Source organism: Crocuta crocuta, unplaced genomic scaffold (assembly GCF_008692635.1).
Source record: "Crocuta crocuta isolate KB4526 unplaced genomic scaffold, BGI_CrCroc_1.0 scaffold751, whole genome shotgun sequence".
Classification (NCBI taxonomy): Eukaryota; Metazoa; Chordata; class Mammalia; order Carnivora; family Hyaenidae; genus Crocuta; species Crocuta crocuta.
The window spans coordinates 1,614,776-1,636,547 of NW_027530353.1; the positions used below are offsets into that span (position 1 = coordinate 1,614,776).

The 21,772-nt window shown below is 57.5% G+C and overlaps 1 protein-coding gene across 1 annotated transcript in view; it reads left to right on the forward strand.

Moving 5' to 3' along the window:
- TNS3 (tensin 3) overlaps positions 1-21,772 on the forward strand; it is a 172,646-nt gene that overhangs the window by 126,167 nt on the left and 24,707 nt on the right.

Sequence of the window (21,772 nt, forward strand, 5' to 3'; positions counted from 1 at the left end):
GCTCCTGCTGTTGGGGGTGGGGCTCAGTAAGTTGCTCTGACCTACCCGCTCAGGGACGGTTAGGGACATTTAAACACCTGTCCCAAATAATCAGCACTTAAATATGAATTCAGATCAGATACTGTTTAATTCTCCCAGAGGCAGGTTGTAACCACCAGGGGTGCTGGTTAACTGGAAGGATAAGGGAGATGGGAGGGGACACGGGGGGGGGGCACTGGAGGGCGTCCTGTGAGGTTTTGAGGGTTCCCATCTGACGCAGGGAGCCCCATGAGGACGGAGCAGGGCAGGTCTGACCCACTTGGGACCCTCCAGCGCCAGCCGGCTGTGGCAGCCCCGGACGGTGACGGTGTGTGTGAGAAGGGTGCCTCTGACCTGCCTGGTTAACGCCTGCGAAACGCGTGCACGTGGGGACACCATCCTTAGACTTCTCAGCGACTCCAGACGGGAGGCTGGGACTCTGGTTTATAGTAAGAAAGACAGATCTGGGCTCCAGGCCCGTTCCTGGCACAGCGCTCCCAAACCCTTGGGGTTTCCTTAGTGGAGACGCAGAAAAGAGTCTCTTACACAGTGTGGGAGCTGGTTGCTAGGACAGCCGCCCACGTGGTCACAGGGGCGGAGCCGTCAGCCCCGCCCCCTGGCCTCTGGAGGAGGGGCTGCGGAGACCACACTTGGTTCCAGGGGCGGAGCCGTAAGCTCCACCCCCTGGCCTCCGGAGGCGGGGCTGCGGGGAGACCACCCACGTGGTTACAGGGATGGAGCTGTCAGCCCCACCCCCCAGACCTGGGGAGGAGGGGCTGCAGGTTGAATCAATCACCAATGGCCAATGATTTCATCCATTATGTCTTTGTAATGAAACCCCCATAAAACCCCAACAGACTGGGTCCTGAGAGATTCCGGGTTGGTGAGCACGTGGAGATGAGGGGACAGTGGGCCCTAGGAGGGGTGGGAGCTCGGCGCCCCCTCCCCAGACCGCGCCTTGGGCAGCTCTCCCTTCTCTCCGTTCCTGAGTTACGTCCTTTTATAACAGACCAGTGATCTAGTGAGTGATCTGTTCCCCGAGTCCTGTGAGCCGCTCCAGCCAATTCGCCAAACCCAGGGAGGGGTGGTGGGCGCCTCTAGTCTGTAGCTGGTCGGTCAGAACCCAGGTGACACGTGGACTGGCGTCAGGTGGGGGAGGGGCCGTGCTGGGGGACTGAGCCCTCAGCCTGGGGGATCTGACGCTGCCTCTCTGGGTAGATGGTCTCTGGAATTGGGTGTGAAGCTTTTAAAGTCTCAGTAGGAAATGTGATTCTTGAAAACAAGAAACTTTTAAGACTGAGTGAAGGGGTGATTTTCTCGCAAGCCTCCTACAGGAAAGAAAGCGAATGATGGAGCTAAGGATGTGAGCTATTCTGTCGTTTCTGACCCAATACTGAGCCCTGATGTTCACAATGTGGGAAAAAATGAGGGAATGTTTCATTACAGAATTGGTCTTTCATGTACTGCAACTTCAAATTTAATCCATGATAGATTTCTTTAACTGAAATAAAACTCATGGAACATAAACCTAGCCCTTTTTTTTTTTTTTTAAGTTTATTTATTTTGAGACAGAGCATGCACATGGGGAACACAGAGAGAGGGAGAGAACGAATCCCAAGCAGGCTCCGCACTGTCAGCACAGAGCCCGACTCAGGGCTCGAACTCATGAACCATGAGATCATGACCTGAGCTGCGATCAAGAGTCAGATGCTTAACCGACTGTGCCCCCTGGGCACCCTGAGACCAGGAGGAATTCTGATCCCCTGGCAGGACAGACCATGTGGGGCTTCACCCCTGGTGTCGGAGTTCAGGGGTTTGCTAAGCGCTGTTAGGAGCCCTTGGAGTTGGATTCAAAGGGCCGAGACGGGTGACGTTTGCCAGAGGGAGCAGCCAGGAGCATCTTGTTGATAGAGTGAGAGAGTACTTGGAGGCAATGCTTTAATTTTGTTTAGAAAAAAAAGTGTCATTCTTCAAAGCAAACTGCAAAATGCCTCCACCAGGTGTCCTGTTTCCTTCCTGTACCCAACTCTTTTCTTTTGAAAATGATGAACTTGTGATGGGAGTGTTTACAGTAGGAGTAAAGGCACGTGCTGAACATGGACGTGTGTGAGACTTATCCATGGCCCTGATGGCTTTGAATCTCGCAGATCCTGAAAACAAGCACACGTGTGTAGGTACTGATGGTGTGTTTGTGTTTAGGCCCACGTGTGCATGTGTGTGTGAACTGAATGGGCTTGTCCACGTCTCTGCACATGTGTCCTACCCTAGCGTACTGATCCGTGCACAGCAGGGCCGCCGGACCCCAAGTAACGGCTATGGATGAGTAACTGTTACCGAGACCCCTGCACCCCCAAGCCCCAGATTAAGAAAGTAAAGAAAGAAAAGTTGAGTGTTTCAAAATCTATTTGAAAATAAACATTCTGGGGTGCGGGGCGGGGCTCAGTCGGTTAAGCATCCGACTTCAGCTCAGGTCATGATCTCGCGGTTCGTGGGTTCGAGCCCCGCGTCAGGCTCTTTGCTGACAGCTCAGAGCCCAGAGCCTGTTTCAGATTCTGTGTCTCCTTCACTCTGCCCCTCCCCTGCTGTGTTCTGTCTCTGTCTCTCCCTCAAAAATAAATAAACATTAAAAATTTTTTCTTTTTTAAATAAACATCCCTGGTGGGCTGGTGCAGTCTGTGTGCAGCCAGGCCTGGGAATGAGAGCGTTCATTCATTCGAGTGAATGCGGCTCCGAAAATACTCACATGTTGGCCTTCTGTGCAGGCACCTCCTCTGAGCAGGCGGGCGTGGAAGTGGCCACGTGAGCGGGCCGTTTCCGACCGTTTCTGACCTCGATGAATGCTGTCTTTTGTGTGCTTTCTTTTGGCTTAGAGGGGTCTTTGTTTTTCCCAATTTATTTGAATCGGCTCATTTCTTCCCCCTCTGTTGGACTGTTCTTGAATCTCAGAGCACAGAACTTCTGTGTTTCCCCAGTAGGGGCTGGAGGCAGGGGGCTGGGGGTGGGGGAGGTTGCTGTCCCCTTCATCCTGAGCCCTGCAGCTCCAGGCCTTGGGGACAGCCTCCGGGGGCCCCACTCTGTGCTCTGACACTCTGGCATCTTTGAAACTTAAACAGCAGTGAGAGGAGGTGTTGGGGTGATCTCTGAGAAAGGAAGGCGAATTCCAGCCTGTAGGTAGGATCACCTACTAAACCTGCGTCTTCCCATTAGTGTTTTTTTTTTTTTCATTCAAAATGCACTTCTAGAGCCCCATCGTTAGCAGAATTGAAAATTGATCTCAGCCCTGGGACAGGACAGGTGGGTCAGCCTCCTGTCCGCCCCGCAGAGGCCCCCGGCGGGTATGCAGTGGGGAACCCCTGCAGCCAGTCAGGCACCTCGCAGAATGGCGGGAGGAGGGGGTAAATGGAAACGCAGGCACAGCTGTCATTTCTCTGACAAAGGCTCCGTCCCTGCCCCGCGCACACAGCGCACCCAGAGGGGAGCACCAGGCACCACCTGGTAAGATGCCACGTGCCTCTGGATACATTCGGGGAGATGATGGGTTGCGAGGCCTGAAAGGGCCAGACATCTCCCGTCCCCTGTTCCTGGCTGTCACCCAAGCCCCCAGGTTAGGGTGTGTGTCCCTGACCAAACTGCTCCAATCAGGTGAGGAAACCCAGTCTTTGGTTCAAGTGCTGTCACAGGTCAGTGCGTGATCACACACGTGTGTGTGGACTAGTGCCCTCGAATGCCCAGTACCCACGTATATGCCTGGTCGGGCCCATGTGTAGGGATTCGTCACTTTCAAGCATTGATTATGTGCCATGTGCTTACCCGTGTGCTTCTGTAAGAGAGCGAGTTTGTAGAAAACCCAGAAGCCAGGAAATAAGAATTCAATAGTGTAAAAAAGGGAGTTTCCTTTCGGATGCTCCCGGGCCTAGGGTGTGCCCCGGTGGGTTCGCGGGTGAGCACTGTGTGCCCACTGGTACAGGTGCTTGCACACTGGACAGATGGGCAGTTTGAGCAGGCGTCAGAGGACCTTGACACTGGATGACTGTGAAGTATCACTGAACTTGTGGGGGTTGCTTTTACTGTTTGCTCTGAATCCCTTCTCTGCAAAAGCCTGTCATCGGACTGGATTGTAAGCAGCCCAGAGCAGCGCCTCCCCGTGTGCTGGGGGGCAGGTGAGTGCCAGGAAAACGGGCAGGGCATCAGGACCACCCTGAGGCCCCCTGTCTGATGTGTGTCATTCAGGGCCTTCCGGAGAGCCCTCACTTCTGTGTTTCTAGGGCAGAGCCCTTGCTGAGGACCTGCGTGTGGGTCTCCAGTGCCTCCTCTCCGGGGTCCCAGGGCCCCCTGTGCACACACGGGAGGAGCTTGTAGTGTGTGAATGACCCCCTTGCTGAACAGCTCCCCAGCCTCCCTTGAGACGTCATGGACTAAGTCCTAAGACATATCCCGCAGATACCCCAGTTGTTGGGTGTTGGGCTCGGCTTCATTGGGTGACCCCCCGACGGGCAGGGTGCTCACACATCATCACACACCTGATGGGCCAGTGGGCACCATCTGAGTCGAGCTTGCGGGCAGCACAGTAGATGGGCCGTGTTTGCCTTTGATCTGTGACCCCGCCGACCGGGGGTGAGCCTGCTGGGGCCCAGCGGGGTGAGCGTGGGCTCGGGGGTGTCCTCCGGCTGACCCAGGTCGGGCTTGCAGGGTGCCGTCAGCAGTTTCAGGGGACAGTTTCCTGACTTTTCATCAGCAGAATTGCTGCTACTTCCAGCCCAGCCATGAGATCAGCTCCGTCCCCCTTAGGAGCCCCGAGCAAAGAGGAGAAGGAGGCAGGGCAGATACGTCTCCAGAAGGTTCTAAAGTGCCCACCCAGAGAGCCCAGGTCAGGGGAGAGTTGGCTCAAAGCCACACGGCAGTGGCGTTTGCAGACGGTGTGTCTTGCTTCCGCTCCACCCAGCTGACGGCCGTCCCAGACCCATCAGGACCACCGCGGCGTCTGCCTGGACCACGGGAAGGACCCACCCTGGAGTGCCTTCCTGGGCCCAGCCGCATGGCGGTGGCCTTCCTTTCTGTTCAGGCAGAGTCGAGTCACGGGAAGGGCCGTCCGTCCGCCAGCCAAGTCTGTCCCGGGCCGTGGTCAGGCATTTCCGACACATCCTTCGCTGTCCCTCCGGCACACAAACAACCCACAGGAAGTGCCCTGCGTGGACCTCGGGGCCAGCAATGTGGGGATCTTCCTAATTTGGAGAGGTGGCCTGGGGGGCCTGTGAGCGGCAATGAGTGGGTTGGAGGGCCACACAGGGGCTGGGCAGGCGGTGGTTGGAAGCCTCCCTGTGTGTGTGTGCCCGGGGCCACTCCCAAGTCGGGGTGGGGGGGAGGCGGCAGCTTGTGCTCTGAGGGGCCTTTGGGAAAGCCGGGGGGAGTTAGGCCACAGGGGGATGGACCACATACCTCAGTGTGACTGAGCGGGATGGTGTTTCCAAGTCATGTAAAAATGCAGGGTCATTTGAAATGGGCTTTGAAGGGTGTATAGGAGTTCTTCACTAGTTAGTGTGTCTGTGGTAGGGGGAGGGGGTTGGCCTTTCATATAGAGGGAGGGACAGGAGCAGGGAGAAAGGAGAAGAGGAACCTGGTGTTCAGGCCCACCAGCAGCCTGTTCTAGGAATAGGGCACCAGCCAAGGAGACCTGGCTGAGAGCTGGAGAGAGAAGGTAAGGCTGTCGGGTGGCTGATGTTGGAGTCCACTGTGCCCAGGAAGGAAACCTCCAGAGTCTGAGCCAGAGAAAGGTCCCTGGCTGCCCCAGCGGGTTCAGGGGGAGGCCTGGTGAGAGGTATGCCCCCATCTGGGGGACCCTGGTAGGCAGGGCAGACCTGACCAGGGACTTCTCCATCCTGAGCTGGGATCCCTGGCCCACTTTGGGGGAGGTGGGGCTGGAAGAGCAGGTCCTGGGACACTGCTTGGGGGTCGTTCTCAGGAAGGGGGCTTGCCAGCCCACCCAGACTCCCCACTAGTCCCTTGGGGCTGAACCGGAGCTGGGGACGGCTTCAGCTGGGGGTTTGCAAGAGGTTAAAGCAGGGAGAAGGGAGCCGGAACACAGAGGAAGCAAACCGCGCGGCCAGCAGGCGGGGCCGCCCCGTCTGGAGGCACGGGCAGAAGTCCCGGATTCTTTCCGCGGACGGGCTCTCCCGCCGCCCTCTGAATGGGCCTCCGCGGAGGCGGCCGCCCCCGTCCCGCCCCGGCCCCCCCGGGACGCCGGAACCCAGAGTCGCCCTGCCCCGGGGGTGGGGGCCGCTGCTCACACACTGGGCCGCCGGGGACAGCCCGCGGAGGGAGTGCCTTCCGCCTGGCCCACGACTTCCCGGGCCCTTCCCTGGACTGAGCGTTGCCACTAGCTGCCCAGGTAAGTGGCGCTCTCTGTCCACCCCGGAGGCTGCTGGCGTTAGGGGGGGTGGGGCAGGCTGAAACCCGAGCTCCCTGGTGTGGGGGAGGAGAGGGGGGAGGGGACAGGGGTGCTGAGTCCCAAGGCCTGGGAGCTGTGGAGCCAGGACTTGCAAGGAGGGTGACCCTCTCCTCCCCGTGTCCCCGTCACTTGGTGACAGCCCTCGGGCCCTCAGACTCTGCTATAGCCACCGCAGCCTCGAGCCCAGGGGGCCCCTCCTGCCAGAAGAAAGCCACGCTTTGTCTCTGCCGAGAGCCTGGTTCACAGATGTGCGGCTTTGGGAGCCCGGCTGCCTCCCAGCACAGCACATTCTTCTACTAAAACCAAGCAAGCCTGCCTGCCCCGTTCAAGGGCACCCCATCCGCCCAGGCCCTGGGAGATGGCAGTTTTCCTGGGGCCGGGCTGCACCCAGGTGCCGTGCTCGGCTTCCTGGGAGTAGCAGGCTGTCAGCGAGTGTGGGAGGAGGTGGGAGGAGGCGCCAGGAGAAGTCTGGGGGCTGTGGGGGGTGTGGGTCCCTCTCTGCAGCCACAGCCTGGGGGGTGGACTGTGTGGGTCCCTCCCTGCGTCTTTCCTCCGACGACACCCAGGTGGGCCTGCAGGATGAGGGGGCTCTGAGGGGCCACCCGGCACCCGAGCCCAAGGGTCATGCTGGCCTGCACGTCTGCTGCCCCCTGGCTGGTGCCACACCGTCCCTGTGCTGTAGCACAGGATGGGGACGGGTAAGGGGGAGAGACGGGGAAATCCTGAGATCCCTCATAGGGGACAGAGGTATGCAGTCTCTTGAAGGAAGAGAAGCCCGAGCTGGTCAGTTGTCGCCTTCTGGTTCTTTCCGCCGGAGGGCCTTGTGTGTGCTCCAGAACCGTGAGATTCCCGCTCCTGCCGGGAAGGTAGCGTCTGCTCCAGCGTTACCGCAGGCCGAATGCACTCGGACATACACAGTTCGGATGTGGGAGTGATTTCCCGTGAATTCCATGCGCGTATCCGGGTCCTAGAAATCGGGTAGCATGGGAGTGTTGTCCTGACTCTCGAGGTGTGAGACCCGAGAGTTCTGGTCCGTCGATTCCAGGGGAAGAGAGGTCATTCTGTCCCTCCGTGTCGGTGGCAGAGATGACTCGCCCATACCTGTACCTTCTCCACATGCAGGGGACTGCCTGCCCCTCGTCCTGCCCCTGGTGGCGTGCTGTCGTATTTGGGGGAAAAGGCAGTTCCTTAGGCCACCAGGGCTGTTTTACATTTAGGGTCTGACCTGGACGTCTCCCCCACGTGGGGCAGCATTGTCTCTGGGGAAGAACATAGGTTTCCGAGTCACAGGGATGAGCTGTCTCCTTTGACCAAGGCTTTTTTAAAAAATCAAATGTATTTTTTTAAGTTTATTTGGAGAGAGAGAACACGAGCAGGGGAGGGGCAGAGAGAGAGAGAACCCCAAGCAGGCTCTGAGCTGTCAGCACAGAGCCCGACGTGGGGCTCGAACCCACAAACCGTGAGATCATGACCTGAGCTGAAATCAAGAGTCAGACGTTCAAGCAGCTGGGCCACCAGGCGCCCCCTCCGCCCCAAGTTTCTTAATTAACCGCACTGTTCAGAAGCTCTGTTTCCTCATCCACAATACAGGGTGATAGTTTGCACACGGAACCTTTTCACGAGGATGAAGACGGGTGACGCTAAACGCGGCCTAGCCCGGTGCCGGGCATCGTTGTTGGATGTGGCAACGAGCGGCCATCACTCTGCTTTCTGTTACTCTGTTTGTAGAGAAAGCTGATGTGTGTGACATAACCAGGATTTTAAAACATTTTGGAGAAATCTTGATTTAAAACCACGGACATTCAGAGCTGTTCACGCAGCATTGCTCCAAGGGCAGGATGAAGGTTTGGGTTGGAGGGTCCCTCTGGCAGTTGGAGGCACATAGATTATGCATTCAGGACCGTTTGTGGACCCTATTCCCCAACTGCTACCCACCTCTGACGTTTGTCTGTCTTGTCCTTCCGTGTCCTGTCCCTGTATTTGAAGAAAGCAGTGAAGTACCATCTGAAAGCATTAAGCCACCCAGCCGAGTTGGAGTCGGGATGGTGGCCCTGAGGTTGTGTGGCTGAGGGACGTTAGTGGCCCCGCAGCCATGAGCAGCCTGGCTGGCATTGGTGCCGAGGAGGGTCTGTGGCGAATTCCTCCCATTCGCTTTGCCTAAGGTCACCAGCGGTCCGTGCAGACATTCCCCTGTGACGTGGACAGAACGGGGTCACAGGGACAGTAAGAGCTGGGGTCCAGACCACGCCCTTCCTGCCTGTCCATGCCCGCTGTCACTCCATCCTGCCAGGATGTAAGCTGATGAGCACCGGACTGAGGAATCCAGGAATCTCATCTTCCCTTTCTGCCACTCAGTCGCTCGGCCTCGAGCTGTGCTCTTGGTCTGGTACTTGACAGGTGGTTAGCCTTCGAGAGCAGGTGGGTGCTGGGCAAGAAAGGCGAGCTGGGCCAGGTAGACCAGGTCAAGGAGGGTGACACAGAATTTTACAAACTTGGTGGGAGAGAATGGGGTTGGAGGACCTGGGAAGGAGCCAGCTTTCCCGGGTGACCGAGTGTAGGAGAGCAGCTTCTAGAATGTTATGGAGCTCTGACAGTGCTGAGGGGTTAAGAAGGGTACCCCAAAGATGAGGTTTGGTCTTGGAAGATGTGGGTCGTGGGGCCTGGCTGCTCTAGGAGCAGATATGACACAGTCTGTTATCTCCAGGGCAGACTCTTCGAGAAGGACGCCGTTTTCCGGCCGTCCCGTCCCTCCTGCTGTCTGTAGACCTCCCGCCTTCAGCAGGGTCTTGGTGGTCTTTGTGCTGGGCGAAGGCAAGCCAGGAATGACGTGGGGGCAACTGACAGAAAATGAGTAATAAAGTGTCACTGTCTACAGTGACACTTCTTATGTTAGTAGGAGAACCTTTACAGATTTAATAAGGAGACCTTTAAAAAGCTAAAAAACAAAGGAAGAGAAAGATCGTGTTCCTGGGTAGCAAGATAATGTCACAAAGGTGTCACATCTCACCAGCCTCGTGTGTGCGTTTAATGTAGTTCCAGTCAGAACACCGAGAGGATTATTGCAGTGGGACTTTATGGGGTGGTTTTATAAGTCACGGAGTAAAGGGTCTGACGTAGCTAGGGTCCCGCCACCAGGCGTGAGGACTTGCCAGCGAGCCAGAGAATTGAGTGTGCAGGGGCCAGTCCATCACCCAGAGGTGAAGCTGAGACCAGACTCACAGTGACTACAAGTTTGGTTCGAGGAAAGAGGGTGCTGACCTTGGGAAAGAGGGGCTGCTCTGCAGAGAGGTCCGGAACGGTTTCCTGCGTGCCTCACGTGCAGGGCGGGCAGGGGCTTAAACATCAGTCTCCGTTCTCGGGAGAAGCAGGGACTGAGCTTGCTGCCCTGGAGCTCTCCCCTTGCCTTCTCTTTTCTTGCCTGACTTGGGTGCTTTCACCCATTCTGATGTCCCCTTGATTGTATGTTCCAAGCTTCACGATTGTCATTTTTTCTGGAAAATTCATTAAGGCCATTCGTTAAGGGTAGGTTTGCAAACAACAAGTCCTGTTCCTCCTCCACCACCTGCAAATTGTCTCACTTTCCCCAGTGGCGGAGGGATATTTTGGCCACATGTTAGAACTCCCAGGTGGCAATCCTTTCCTTCGGCCGTTGGGACATTGGTGCCTCTTCGTCGTGGCCTCTTGGTTTCACACGAACAGTTGCCCATGTTTGAATTGGAGTCGCCCACAGGCATTTCTCTCTGGGGCTGTGTGTAGCATGGGCTCCTTGTCTCTGGCCTCCAGAAGCTTCCTCAGGGCAGGTGGGTGTTTCTTGTTGCTTGTCCTGTTTGGGGGTCATTCAGTTCCTCGGCCACACCTGGAGGGGGGAGGTTTCAGGCATCGTTTCTTCTCAGGACCTCCAGCTGGCTCTCCCTGCCCTTCTGGGTCTCCCAGGGCACAGACATCGGGTCTTCTGTTGCCGGCGCTCAGGCCCCTCCATGGGGCCTGTTTTGCTGTGCTGTTCACATGGGGTAAATGCCTCTGCTGGGCCCCGTGGCCAGGACCCCCTCTCTGTCCCCCCCCCACCCCCCCGCCCTGCTGCCGTTCATACTTAGTGTATCTTTCAGTTCTACCATTTTATTGGTAACTTTTACTTCCCTGCTGAGATTTTGGGGTTCCCCGCCATTTGTTTGAAGAGAGTGCACAAATGTTTCTAGAAGCACATGGTTCTGAGGCTGCTGTAAGGTCCTCGGCAGTTAATCCCAGCACCTGGTTCATGCGGACACTGTCATCGCCAGCGGTCTGTGCACGTCCAGGTGACTTTCCCGGTCCCTGGTGTGGTGCGGGGGCTTCCAGTTTGGTCCCGGACTTCCTGATGCCACGCAAGGAGGCTCTGGATTGATTCCGTCCGGTGTCCTTTCTTCAGCGGTTCCTGGGCCACGTGGCGGCTGAGGCTCACCTTCCCGCCGGCCCTGTCATGCCGACACTGGCCAGGGTGGATGGACGGCAGCCCTGGGTGTCGTTTGACGGCGAGGCCCTGGACACGCATTCCTGGCCGGACCATTCTTAGCTTTGCCAACGTGGTAAACATTTGCGGTACAAACAGGTCCTCAGCACTGAGACGCGGGAAACCAAGGGGGAGTGGGGACGTGACCCTCGGGGTGGAGGCAGGACAGAGCAGGTAAAGGCTGGTCTGAGCAGCAGGGGCAGTTGGCGAGGACTCCGTGATGGGATCCCGTGGGGGTGTGAAGCCTTGCGCTGGGGACGCTGCCCTCTCCCCCGGAGCAGGCGCGGTTGCCATAGAACGGGGGACAGTTCATCATGAAAAGGCTGGAAACAAGACGTGTGTTGTCCTCACGGCCGAGGGATCTGCGGGGAGGGAAGGGGGGATGTGTTCCTCCGGCCATTGCCCTGGAAGGAAAGCGCATGTTTCTGGAAGACACAGAGCCTTATGTTTCGTTCCCTGGGCGGAGGGTCGATGGCTCCCTTGCCGCCAGGCCAGGGGCCATATCGCTCGAGCTCTGAACGGCGCCCCCGAGACCCTCTCCTGCGTCCACCCCAGGCTTCCTGCTCTGGAGAGTTCCATCCTTGCGGGGAGGTGTCCTGCGGGGTCAGGCTCCCGGGTGTCCATAAACCGTGGAGCCCGTGTATTAAAAGATGTGCATGCGGAGTTCAGGTTTCTGTGAGGACAGAGACAGGCCGGCAGCTACGTCCCCAGCTGTGGGCCAGCCGGAGCCTGGCGTGTGCAAGCTGCCCTCGGCGGGCACGTGGGGGCCCAGGCCGCCCCCCCACAGCCCCTGCTGGGCCCGGGGTGCCCCAGGGACCAGAGCTGCCTTGCCATCCTCGTGCGGCCCCTGGAGGGTCTGCGGGGGGTTCTGGGTCGGGCCGTGGGGCGGCCAAGGGCATCTGCACCTGAGAGTGGCTTGTCCCAAGCAGGGACCCCTCAGGCAGGAGGGAAGCCTTCATCACGGTGCAGGGCTCCCCAGACTTGTCTGGGGCATCGGGGCCTCTGTGCACGTCCACGTGGGCCCCATCCAGACTTCTCTCCAGCTTGTTGCTACCTTCCTCTTCCCTAATCATGAGATTCGCCTTTTCTGTTTATGCTCGCTTGTTCTGAACTCACCCTCCAGTACCTCCCCGGCTACAGTGAGTGTGGGTCCCTGTACGGGTCTGGGGGCCAGGCTGGCTCTCGCTTTCGGCTCTGGGGGTGGCTCATGCTTTAGACACAAAGAACCCCCTCCTCCCAGGAGGACCGAGAAGGTCGAGAACACTGGGTCCCCGTCAGCTCCCGTGGTTCTGTTTAACGGACTCTGAAGACAGGATGAACGTGAGGCCATGCACACGGGGCGGCTGGGGCGGCTGAGAGCACGAGCTGCGCTCCCGTATCCGCCGCGGACTTCGGTTTGCCCTTCTCTTTGGAGAGAAGAAAGTGTGTCCTGAGATCAGGTCCCTCCGGTCTGTTGGAGTAGGACTTGTTTCCTCCTTCCCCCGAAAGGGGAGCCATCTCCTGTGTCCTGTCCTGGGGGAGGAGCCGTTCTGGGGAGAGTGTCCCCCGTACGTGGCTCTGCGGGGCGGCCACCTGCCATCTGGCCTGGCCTCTTGTGGAGGGAGTGTCTGTCAGAGGCTTTGGGTGCCGGAAGTTACAGTCAGTTGTTTAGAGCAAGGTTTTTTCCTTTAAGTTTATTTTGTGAGAGCGAGAGCGCAAGAGTGAGAGCAAGGGAGGGGCAGAGAAGGAGAGAGAATCCCAGGCAGGCTCCACGCTGTCAGCACAGAGCTCAATTTGGGGCTAGAACTCAACAAACGGTGAGATCACAACCTGAGCCAAGATCAGGAGTCGGACGCCTCACGGACTCTGAGCCCCAAGTTTAATGGTTTCCAAGCAGTCGCACGTGCTCTCTGCAGCCTGAAGCCCCCGCGTGCCTGCGCGGCTGCCCCGCACCTCGGGGCACGACTAAAGGACGACCTTTAGTGCATCGGCGTGACCAGCCTGCCTGTGGGAAATAGTGTCACGTGGGAACCAGAACGGAAAATCGGGAGTGAAGACGTCGGGGTCCTGGGAGCCGCAGCCTCGCCCCTCGGAGCCTCCCAATTGCCCGCCAGGCCGCAGGTCGGGATGGCGGGTGCTGTGGACAGTGCGCTATCCGGCGGGGTCTCCCAGAGCCTGAGGTTGCTTGCACCTCTGGACGTCTGCCTCAGCCCGTCTCCTCCTCTCGCCTCCCGTTCCTGGTTGCCCGCCGTCGTGAGCACCCGCCGTGTCCTCCGAGGGAGTCCTACCCGTGACCCCGAAGCACACGCCTCCATTCTTTTTTTTTTTTAATGTTTTTTATTTATTTCTAGGAGAGAGAGAGAGACAGCGTGAGCAGGGGAGGGTCAGAGAGAGAGGGAGTCACAGACTGAAACAGGCTCCAGGCTCTGAGCCGGCAGTCAGCACAGAGCCCGACGCGGGGCTCGAACCCACGAACCGTGAGATCATGACCTAAGCGAAAGTCGGACGCCCAACCGACTAAGCCACCCAGGCGCCCCACACACGCCTCCATTCTTAATCTGCCGTTTCCAAAGAGGCCTCGTCCCCCCTGAGGCGTGCGCCTGGTGCCGCGGGCGTGTCTGTCTCCTAAGTTCACTCTGCGGCTGCCCTCGGGGGCAGGGATTTGCAGACATGATTAGGGTGAAGGGAGAGCATCAGGGTGGCTTGTAAGCGGAGGGCGTCAGGACACAGACACGCGGAGGGATGGCCACGTGAGGATGCGGGGAGGACATGGCCGTCCGTGCACCATGCGGACCCCGTTGTGCCACCGTCCGCAGGTGCGTGTGGCCGTCCGAGCTGCCTGGTGCAGCTGGTGTGCGGGAGCACAGGCATTCTCACCCAGGAGGCCGGGTCCGGAGGGATGAGGAGCCGAGGTCGGGGACTCGGGGGGATCTGGAGTCCCTTCCAGCCAACGAGGCACGGGAGCCCCCAGAGCAGGTGGCTTCCCGGCGGGTCCGCTCGTGATGGCTCGGCCCTTGGCTGGCTGTTTTGAGGACCAGGTGAGCCTGTGAAGTGCCACGCGCATAGTGATTATTAGTGATGTGCTGTTACTTGATGGAAACTCACGTTTCTAACAAACACGCCTTCTGAGTCTCTGTGCACACCGTGAAGACGCATCAGCCTCACACTCCTGGCAGCGGCGGAAGCCCAGGCAGCCACGCGGCTGAAGCTGAGATTTCCAGCACCTACCTAACGGGGTTTGTGGTCTTGGCGATCCCATGTTCTCGGAGTGATTTAGGCGTTCTGTGTGCTTACTGCTGCCTGGCTAGGGACTGGTTTTAGGATGAGAGCAGTGACAACCTCCTGAGAACAGCAGACTTATGGTTTCTGAAATTGGGACAGAAACTTCCTATTAGCCATCTGGGGTCCCAGTTACCATGTGGGCAGGAGGCATAAAAGAGGCAGGTCCCCAAATGCCCAGGGGTTCTGGGGGCTGAGCATCCTGTAAGGATGCCTGGGATATATGTCCATCAGATTTTCCACGGGAAATGGGGTCTTCCAGTCCCGGCAAGAGACGGGCATGTGCCACAGGCCTTTTGAACATACTGTGAATTTCTGCGGTGCAGTCATGCTGGTTGAAGGCACTTCAGGTCTATATGTCAGCAGTCTTTGCCGGCTGAAGTGGCCTTTCCTTACATGGCCCGTGGCCATGTTTCGCATGAAGCCCACATGCATTTCCAAAGGAAAGCCAGTTGGCGGGATTGTGCCAGAAGGAAGAGAGCATCAAGAATTCTTGTCCTGTTTCCTGGCCCCGTCGTGGGTCTGGAATCATTCTGGGAACTTGGGGACTCGTAACCAAACCGGATCACGAGGACAGGCATCTTCACCAACAGACCTGGGTGGCGTCCTTGCAGTCCGTGCCTGCTGCTGGCCTCCATCCGCCGGTAAGTCCCAGGATGCTAGCTGTGGTGACTGCACCCCCTGCCTCTCTTCGGCCGGCCCGCCCACAGGTGCACCGGCTCCCCTCGGCTTGGAAAGCACTTTGTCTGGGGTCCTGAGGAAGGCTTCTCTGAGGGGGGGTTCAGTGCCTCCCTCTCCCTGGCGCCCTGTCCCACCGTAACCCGGCGCCGCTTGCCATGTGCATTCCTGTCAGCCTCGACTCCCACCCAGTGGACAGCAGTGTCGGGATCTCCCATCGCTGGGGTCGGAACCCACCACGCAACTGGGTGACATTAACACAAAAGGAAGATGTGGGGCTGCTCACGGGAGCCAGAGGGCTGAGCGTACACCTGTCTGCCCTCGGGTGAAGGATAAACAAAACGTGGCCCGTCTAGCAATGGAGCATCATCACCCCTGAGAAGGAAGGACATTTTTATACACACTGCCACATGGGTGACTCTTGGGGACAGAGGCGCAAATACCGGATGGTTCCACATGGTTGAGGTCCGTCTGGGGAGGGGGACAGGGGTGGGCGCAGGGTGGGAGAGGGATGGGGACCTAGTGCCTAGCAGGGGCAGAGCTTCGGGGTGGGAGGGTGGCGGCCCGAGGCGGCTGTGTGGGTGTCCCGGGAGCCGCCCAGCTGCACGCCAGAGGTGGTTAGACCGTGAAGCTGGTGCGTACTTGACCACGTTGTTTCTCGAAAAGAGAGAGGTCCGTGAGCCGCAGAGGAAGGTTCTGGCCTCGGGATTTCGGTCATGGTGCCTCACCCCCGCCCGCGTCTCAGCTGTGTGTGAGGCTCCCGGCGCCCGGGCTCGCCCGGTGTCACGATCCTCAGGGTCCCCGGCCTGGTGCCGAAGTCCCGCAGATGAAGCAGCTTGTCTTCCCGGGCGCTCACGCCGAGCCGGATTTTGTGGGCTGCCACGGGGCTCTGGGAGCGCATCTTAAGGGTAGCAGGTGCTTTGGAAGTTCTCCCTATTTCCACATTAGGATTCCCTGCGGCACACCAGCTGACTGGGGGAAGCATGTTCCCGGCCAGCATGTTTGACCCAGAACCTCTGAATAGAAAAGGGACATTGCCGACGAGGCTGGCAAACACAGGGTCCGACCGCAGTGGGCCGTGTGAGCCGTGTGCCCAAGCTCTCTGTGTCCCCGGCCAGGGGAGGCCTGCGGACATGTTTGAAGGGGGTACCTCTGCTTGGAGGAGGGCCTCAGGAAGGGTGAGCCCTCGTGCCTGGACGGGAGCCCTGACCCGGGCACCTCTTGCTCAGTCTGGGGAACTAGAATGGTGGGTCCTTCTGGAAGAGGAAGCCGGTTCACCTCTGGGGGAGCATTCCAGCTACTTGTGGAAAATGCTGACTTCAGCCATAGAGCACACTCCCGCTCAGAGATTCTGACCTGAAGGTGCACGGCAGGAAAAGCTCGGGACCAGGAAAGCACACATCCGTCCACGTGGGGGTCATTTCCTTCTGTGGAGCTGCAGGGGCGCAGCTTTGATTTTCATCAAGAAACATGCACGGTGGCCGTGGCTGTTCCAGCCTGTCAGGGGTTTTCCCTAATTAATCCCTCTTCTATCTGGATGCCTAGCCGTCCTTCCTTTGCTTTCCAGAAGCTCGGCGCAGCAGCCTGCTGCTCGTAGACAAATAACAGAAACGTGCCGAGATAAGGACTTCCTTTTTAAAAAAAAAAAAAAATCAATTCTACTGAGCTTCCCACGCAAAGTCTTGCCTTTTAAAAATAACACTTTAAATTTAGAGCCAAACAGACCTGAGAAGACATCTGAGCTGCTTTTCGCGGGTGGGATCCTGCAGATGGAGCGCCAGAGGGTGGGAACGGGGCCAGCAGTCCGTGACTCATGGCCCAGAGCCCAGGTCCAGGCCCTCGGGGGGTGGGGCATCCTCCCCGGCAGCCCCTGACCTTCCCACCTAGAGACAGAGGGACGGAGACCGAAGATGTGCTCATGCTTGTGCAGAAGTCTCTGCGATGGTGTGCAGTTAACTCCGTGGTCCCAGGCCTGAGCAGGAGGTCAGGGGACCTGGGAACGTGTGTGACGGATGGATGATGGGGTGGCTGGATCGATCGATGACAGATCGGTGATTCGTATGTAGATACTCACACTCGCTTCCCAAGGGTTACCGAGACTGCACCTGTTTCTTATGGCCTGAGGCTCAGTCAGGTGGTCAGATAGCAAAACCTTCTTCCCCGGCACAGGTGAGTATCTTCCTCACCCCCCACCCCCACATTTATTTCACGATCCTTAGAGGCCGTGTGAAAGCCTAGTGGTGGTTTGTCACTGTTAACTGTGCCCGACGTACCAGTGAGTCACTGGTGCTTTGGGAGATTCCTGGGGCGAGAAGGCAGGGAGACGTGGACTTTGTGTGCACGTCCCGCACCCCCACTCGGGCGGCGCGTGGTGCCTGCGTCTGAGGTGGGGGCCGCGTCCCAGCACGGGGGTCCCCGGGGGCCGGCCGGGCGGCGGGCGTGCAGGGCCCCGTCCTTCCTGGAAACTTTCCCGTGAGTGGACCACGGCCGGCGGGGAGCAGATGTCCTCTAGCTTCCCACGGAACACCCTGCAGTGGCCCCAGCGGGGCCTAAAAATAGACCTGGAAAAATGCCTGCGACCCTCTGTCACCCCTGTTCTGGGTAAAGGAAGTGCAGGAAGGGGAGGCCGAGGGGAGCCTGGGCCCGGAAGGTCCTAGAAGTTCCAGGAGCCCTGGGGGGGGGGGGTTGGGGGAGCTCCAGGACAGCAGCTGGCCCAGGGAACCGGGAAGCCAGGGGCCTGGTTTCCAATCACGGACAGAATTGTGCTCCCTCCTGGGGTGTCAGCAGGAAGGGGGAAGTGTGAGAGTATGTCAGCAGAAACACAGATGTGGCTTTGCCTAGAGGATGCTGGGACGTGAAAGAGGCATATGTTGGGGCCCCGGCGGCCTCCAGGACCCCCACGTGTCACCAACCAGGCGGCTCCCTCACAGACAGGACACCCCGGCTGCCCTCATTGCACCCCTGGGCCTCCATCCAGGCCCAGATTGAGAATGTGGGAGCCGACGGCCTGGAGCAGGCAGCTGGGCCCAGGGATTGTCCTTTCGAAATGTCACTGCAAACGGCAGAGGTTCAAGGTGAACGCCGTCAGCCACCTGTGTTCCTGGAGGCTTCCCGGAGGTGGCGGGTCGGTGCAGTGGCTTTACGGTCCACGGCCTGACCCTTGGACCTGGCGTGCCTGTTGGTTCTTGGACTCTGGTTTCTAGTGCCTTCTCCACCCCGCAGGGTCCCTGTGTCATGCTCTGGATGCCCCACAGGGACGGGCCTGCACCCCGATTCTCTGAGGATGGAGGCCCCCCCTGCTGGGTGGGGAGGGGGCCCACAGCCCCATGGCGGCTACCTTTAGTCTCTGAGCACACGGAAGGGCTGGGCTCCGTGGCAGACGTGGCTGGGAAGCCAGTGTCCCCGGCTGCGGTCCTTCACAGTCCCTTCTCCAGATTGAGGGTTAATTAAGCCTTGTCACCCGGGGCAGGGAACAAAACCCTGGCGCTGCCCAGAGTTGGTGCTGAGTCGTGAACAAAAAGCCACTTTCATGAGGAGCGCTGAGCTTGCTGTTTTCCGGAACAGGGGACGGGGGGACGGAGAGGACAGGATGACAGGAACAAAGCGAGATCTCATTTGCCTCCCGCCTCTTCTCGGGCGGTGGCCATCTCAGGCGCCACGCGGCTGTGGCGTGGGATTCCCGAGATCGCTGTGGCACGGCGACTCGAGAGCGTGCAGCCCTGTGGCTGCGGCAGGACCACTGAGAGCATCATTGTGACAGCGTCACCGGCCGTAGGGGAGGTGCCCTGCCAGGTGCGCACAGAGCCCGCAGACCGTGCACAGCGCTCCCATAGTATCCGTTTAGGTTACCAGAATCCCACGTCCTCCTCCAGGAAGCCTTCCAGCTCCTGGCAGACAGAGGCGGTCCCCCCCACAAGTGCCTCTAGGTGCAGGAAGCAATGCCTGTCCCCCGGGACTTACAGTGTGGTTTGTACAAGTACAGCGTTAGCTGGGAGCCTGGGTTAAGTGTCCGACTCTTGGTTTTGGCTCAGGGTCACGACCTCACGGTTCATGCGTTCAAGCCCCACATTGGGCTCTGTGCTGACAGTGTAGAGCCTGCCTGGGATTCTCTCTCACAAGCTCTCTCTGCCCCTTCCCCGCTCGTGCTCTCTGTGTCTCTCACAAATAAATAAACTTAAAACAAAAATTACAACATTAGCACCAGGCTTCTCTGGAGACAAAAGTGTACTGAGCGTGTAAAACATGGACACTGAAATTCCTTCCTCTGCTCCCCCCCTCCCCGAATTGGACAAGGCGTGATGTTTCAAAGTTTGTCACTGGTTTCCATAAGTTTGACTATTAAGCGAATACATGCCGTTTTCCTTTTACTCATCTTGATTCGATTTCACGAATTGCTTTCTAAACCTGCGGCTTCATTTCTTTAGTCTGTGTGGAGGGATTCTGTAAATATATCTTCTGCCATATTGCTTCTTCCTCCTTCCATCCCTCCACTCCCTCCTTGGACCCTGGTTGTGTGTGTGATGGAATTTCTCCCCACGTCCCACATGGCTTTATGCTCCTCCCTGTCTTCCACCCCTTTCCTACCAGGGCTTGTGGCAGATGCTTCTCAGCCTCCACCCCCAACCCCAGCATGCCCACCTGTGCCTCTGTCACCCCCAGTCTGCCCATGCAGCCAGTCATGGGCCTCCTGCTCCATGCCCCTAATTTTGTTTTCAAGTCCTAGGATTTCCACTTGATTATTCTTTCTCTTAAATTATTTTGATCTTTATTTATTTTTGAGAGACAGACAATGCAAGTGGGGGAAGTACAGAGACAGGGGGAAATACAGAATTTGAAGCAGGCTCCAGGCTCTGAGCTGTCAGCACAGAGCCTGACATGGGGCTCCAACTCATGAACTGTGAGATCATAACCTGAGCTGAAGTTGGACACTTAACTGAGTGAGCCACCTAGGTGCCCCTTAATCGGTTTTTAAATTACATATTTGAATTGTGTCCAAAAATTACAGATAAATAGGTAGATAGTAGATAGATAGATGGTGGATAGATAGGTAGTTAGATGATGGATGATAAGTAAGTAGATGGACGGATGGATGGTTGGATAGGTAGGTGGTTGGCTGGATAGTTAGGTAGCTGGATGGATGATGGATGGGTGATGAATGGATGAAATGGTTAAGTGGATGGATGATGGATGGATGGATGGTTAAGTAGCTGGATGGATGGATGGATGAATGGGTGATGGATGGATAGATAGGTAGGTGGGTGGATGGATGGATGGTTAGATAGCTGAATGGATAGATGGATGATGGATGGACAGATACATGATGGGGTGGATGGACGATACATGATTAGACAGGTGGGTGGGTAGATGGATGGATGAGTCCATCGGTCCATCAGTTGATGGATAAACAGGTGGAGACAGGCTCCAGAAGGTGGTGTACCTCCAGAGAGGGAGATTTTCTCCAGGGCAGACACTTAGGTCCTGGTGGGGCTGATCTGTCTCTGGTGCTGGTATTCCCACGACGTGGCCCTCTGGGGTCTCACCTGGAATCCCTTTTGGCAAGGGCCCCTCTTCCCGGGTGAGTGCTAGGAGCCCCCCCGTGAAACTGCCCAGACCCCTGCTCGTTCCATGGATTCCCGGCAGCGACCGCAGTCTTACCAGGCATTTGGCCCCCTTCCCCCAGCTATGCGGTCCGAAATGCCTCAGGGGGAAGTTGTTCTCGGAATGTTTCCTCACTTGCTTCAAGGCCCAGCTGCCCAAGTAGCTCAGAGCCTCAATCTTTCTCTCTCCGATCAGTGGGACTTCCACAGCCCTGACCACGGGCTTCTGTCCAGCCTCTGTTCCACGTGCCCCAGACAGGTCTGTGGCCACGATGTGCGTCCCACCCTAATGCCATCCCCTTTCCGGAATCGAGTCATATGAGCAATGGGGAGTTTTTAAAAACTTTTTTATGCTTTTATTAACTCTCTCGTGTAATTTTTTAAACTTATTCTTTATATGTTTTTATTAGAGAAAGAGGGCGTTTACACAAGCAAGGGGTGGGGGGGGAGAGAGAGAGAGAGAGAGAGAGAGAGAGAATCTTAAGCAGGCTCCACACTCAGTGCAGAGCCCAATGTGAGTCTCAGTCCCACAACTGTGATCAAAGTTGGGACTCCCTAACCAACTGAGCCCTACGGGTGCCCCAAGGCACCCTGGTTCTAAAGGGGAGAGCAAAAGAAACTGTTTCTTACAATGTTATTTTGTAATAAAAAATCTACCGTGGTAGATTTTTCCAGTCCTTAAAGCTGGGTATTAAAAACAAAAAAACGAAAAAAAAAACCAGGCAAGGTGGGCGCTTGGGTGGTTCAGTGGGTTAAGAGTCCAACTTTGACTCAGGTCATGATCTCAACAGCTTGTGAGTTTGAGCCCCACATCGGGCTCTGCACTGACAGTGTGGAGCCTGCTTGGGATTCTCTCTCTCTCTCTCTCTCTCTCTGCCTCTCCTCTGCTTGCTCTTTCTCAGAACTAAACAGTAAAAGAAACAAGATTGTACAAATATCTAGAAATGATGGAGATGCTGGGCCAGCGGGCATTTTGTCCTTGGAAATGGGTAAAACTCCACGGGGTGTGTGGCTTGGTGTTAAACTGCAGGTTTCGTGGCCCTCACCTTCTCACTCCCAGAGTGGCAGGGGCCAGGACGGGGTCAGCAGCCATCAGGGCTGTGCTCTCGGCCCAGGGTGTGGGCTCAGATACCAGCTGAGGGCAGATGGGGGCAAAGCGCCCACGGAACCTCAGCTACGGAGCCTGCGCTTCATGGAAAATATGTCTTATGTGGAGGGTCTGCTGCTGGTTTGCAGAGAAGGCCTTGTCTTTTCTTCCTTCCTTCCTCCCCTTCTTTCTTTTCTTTTCTT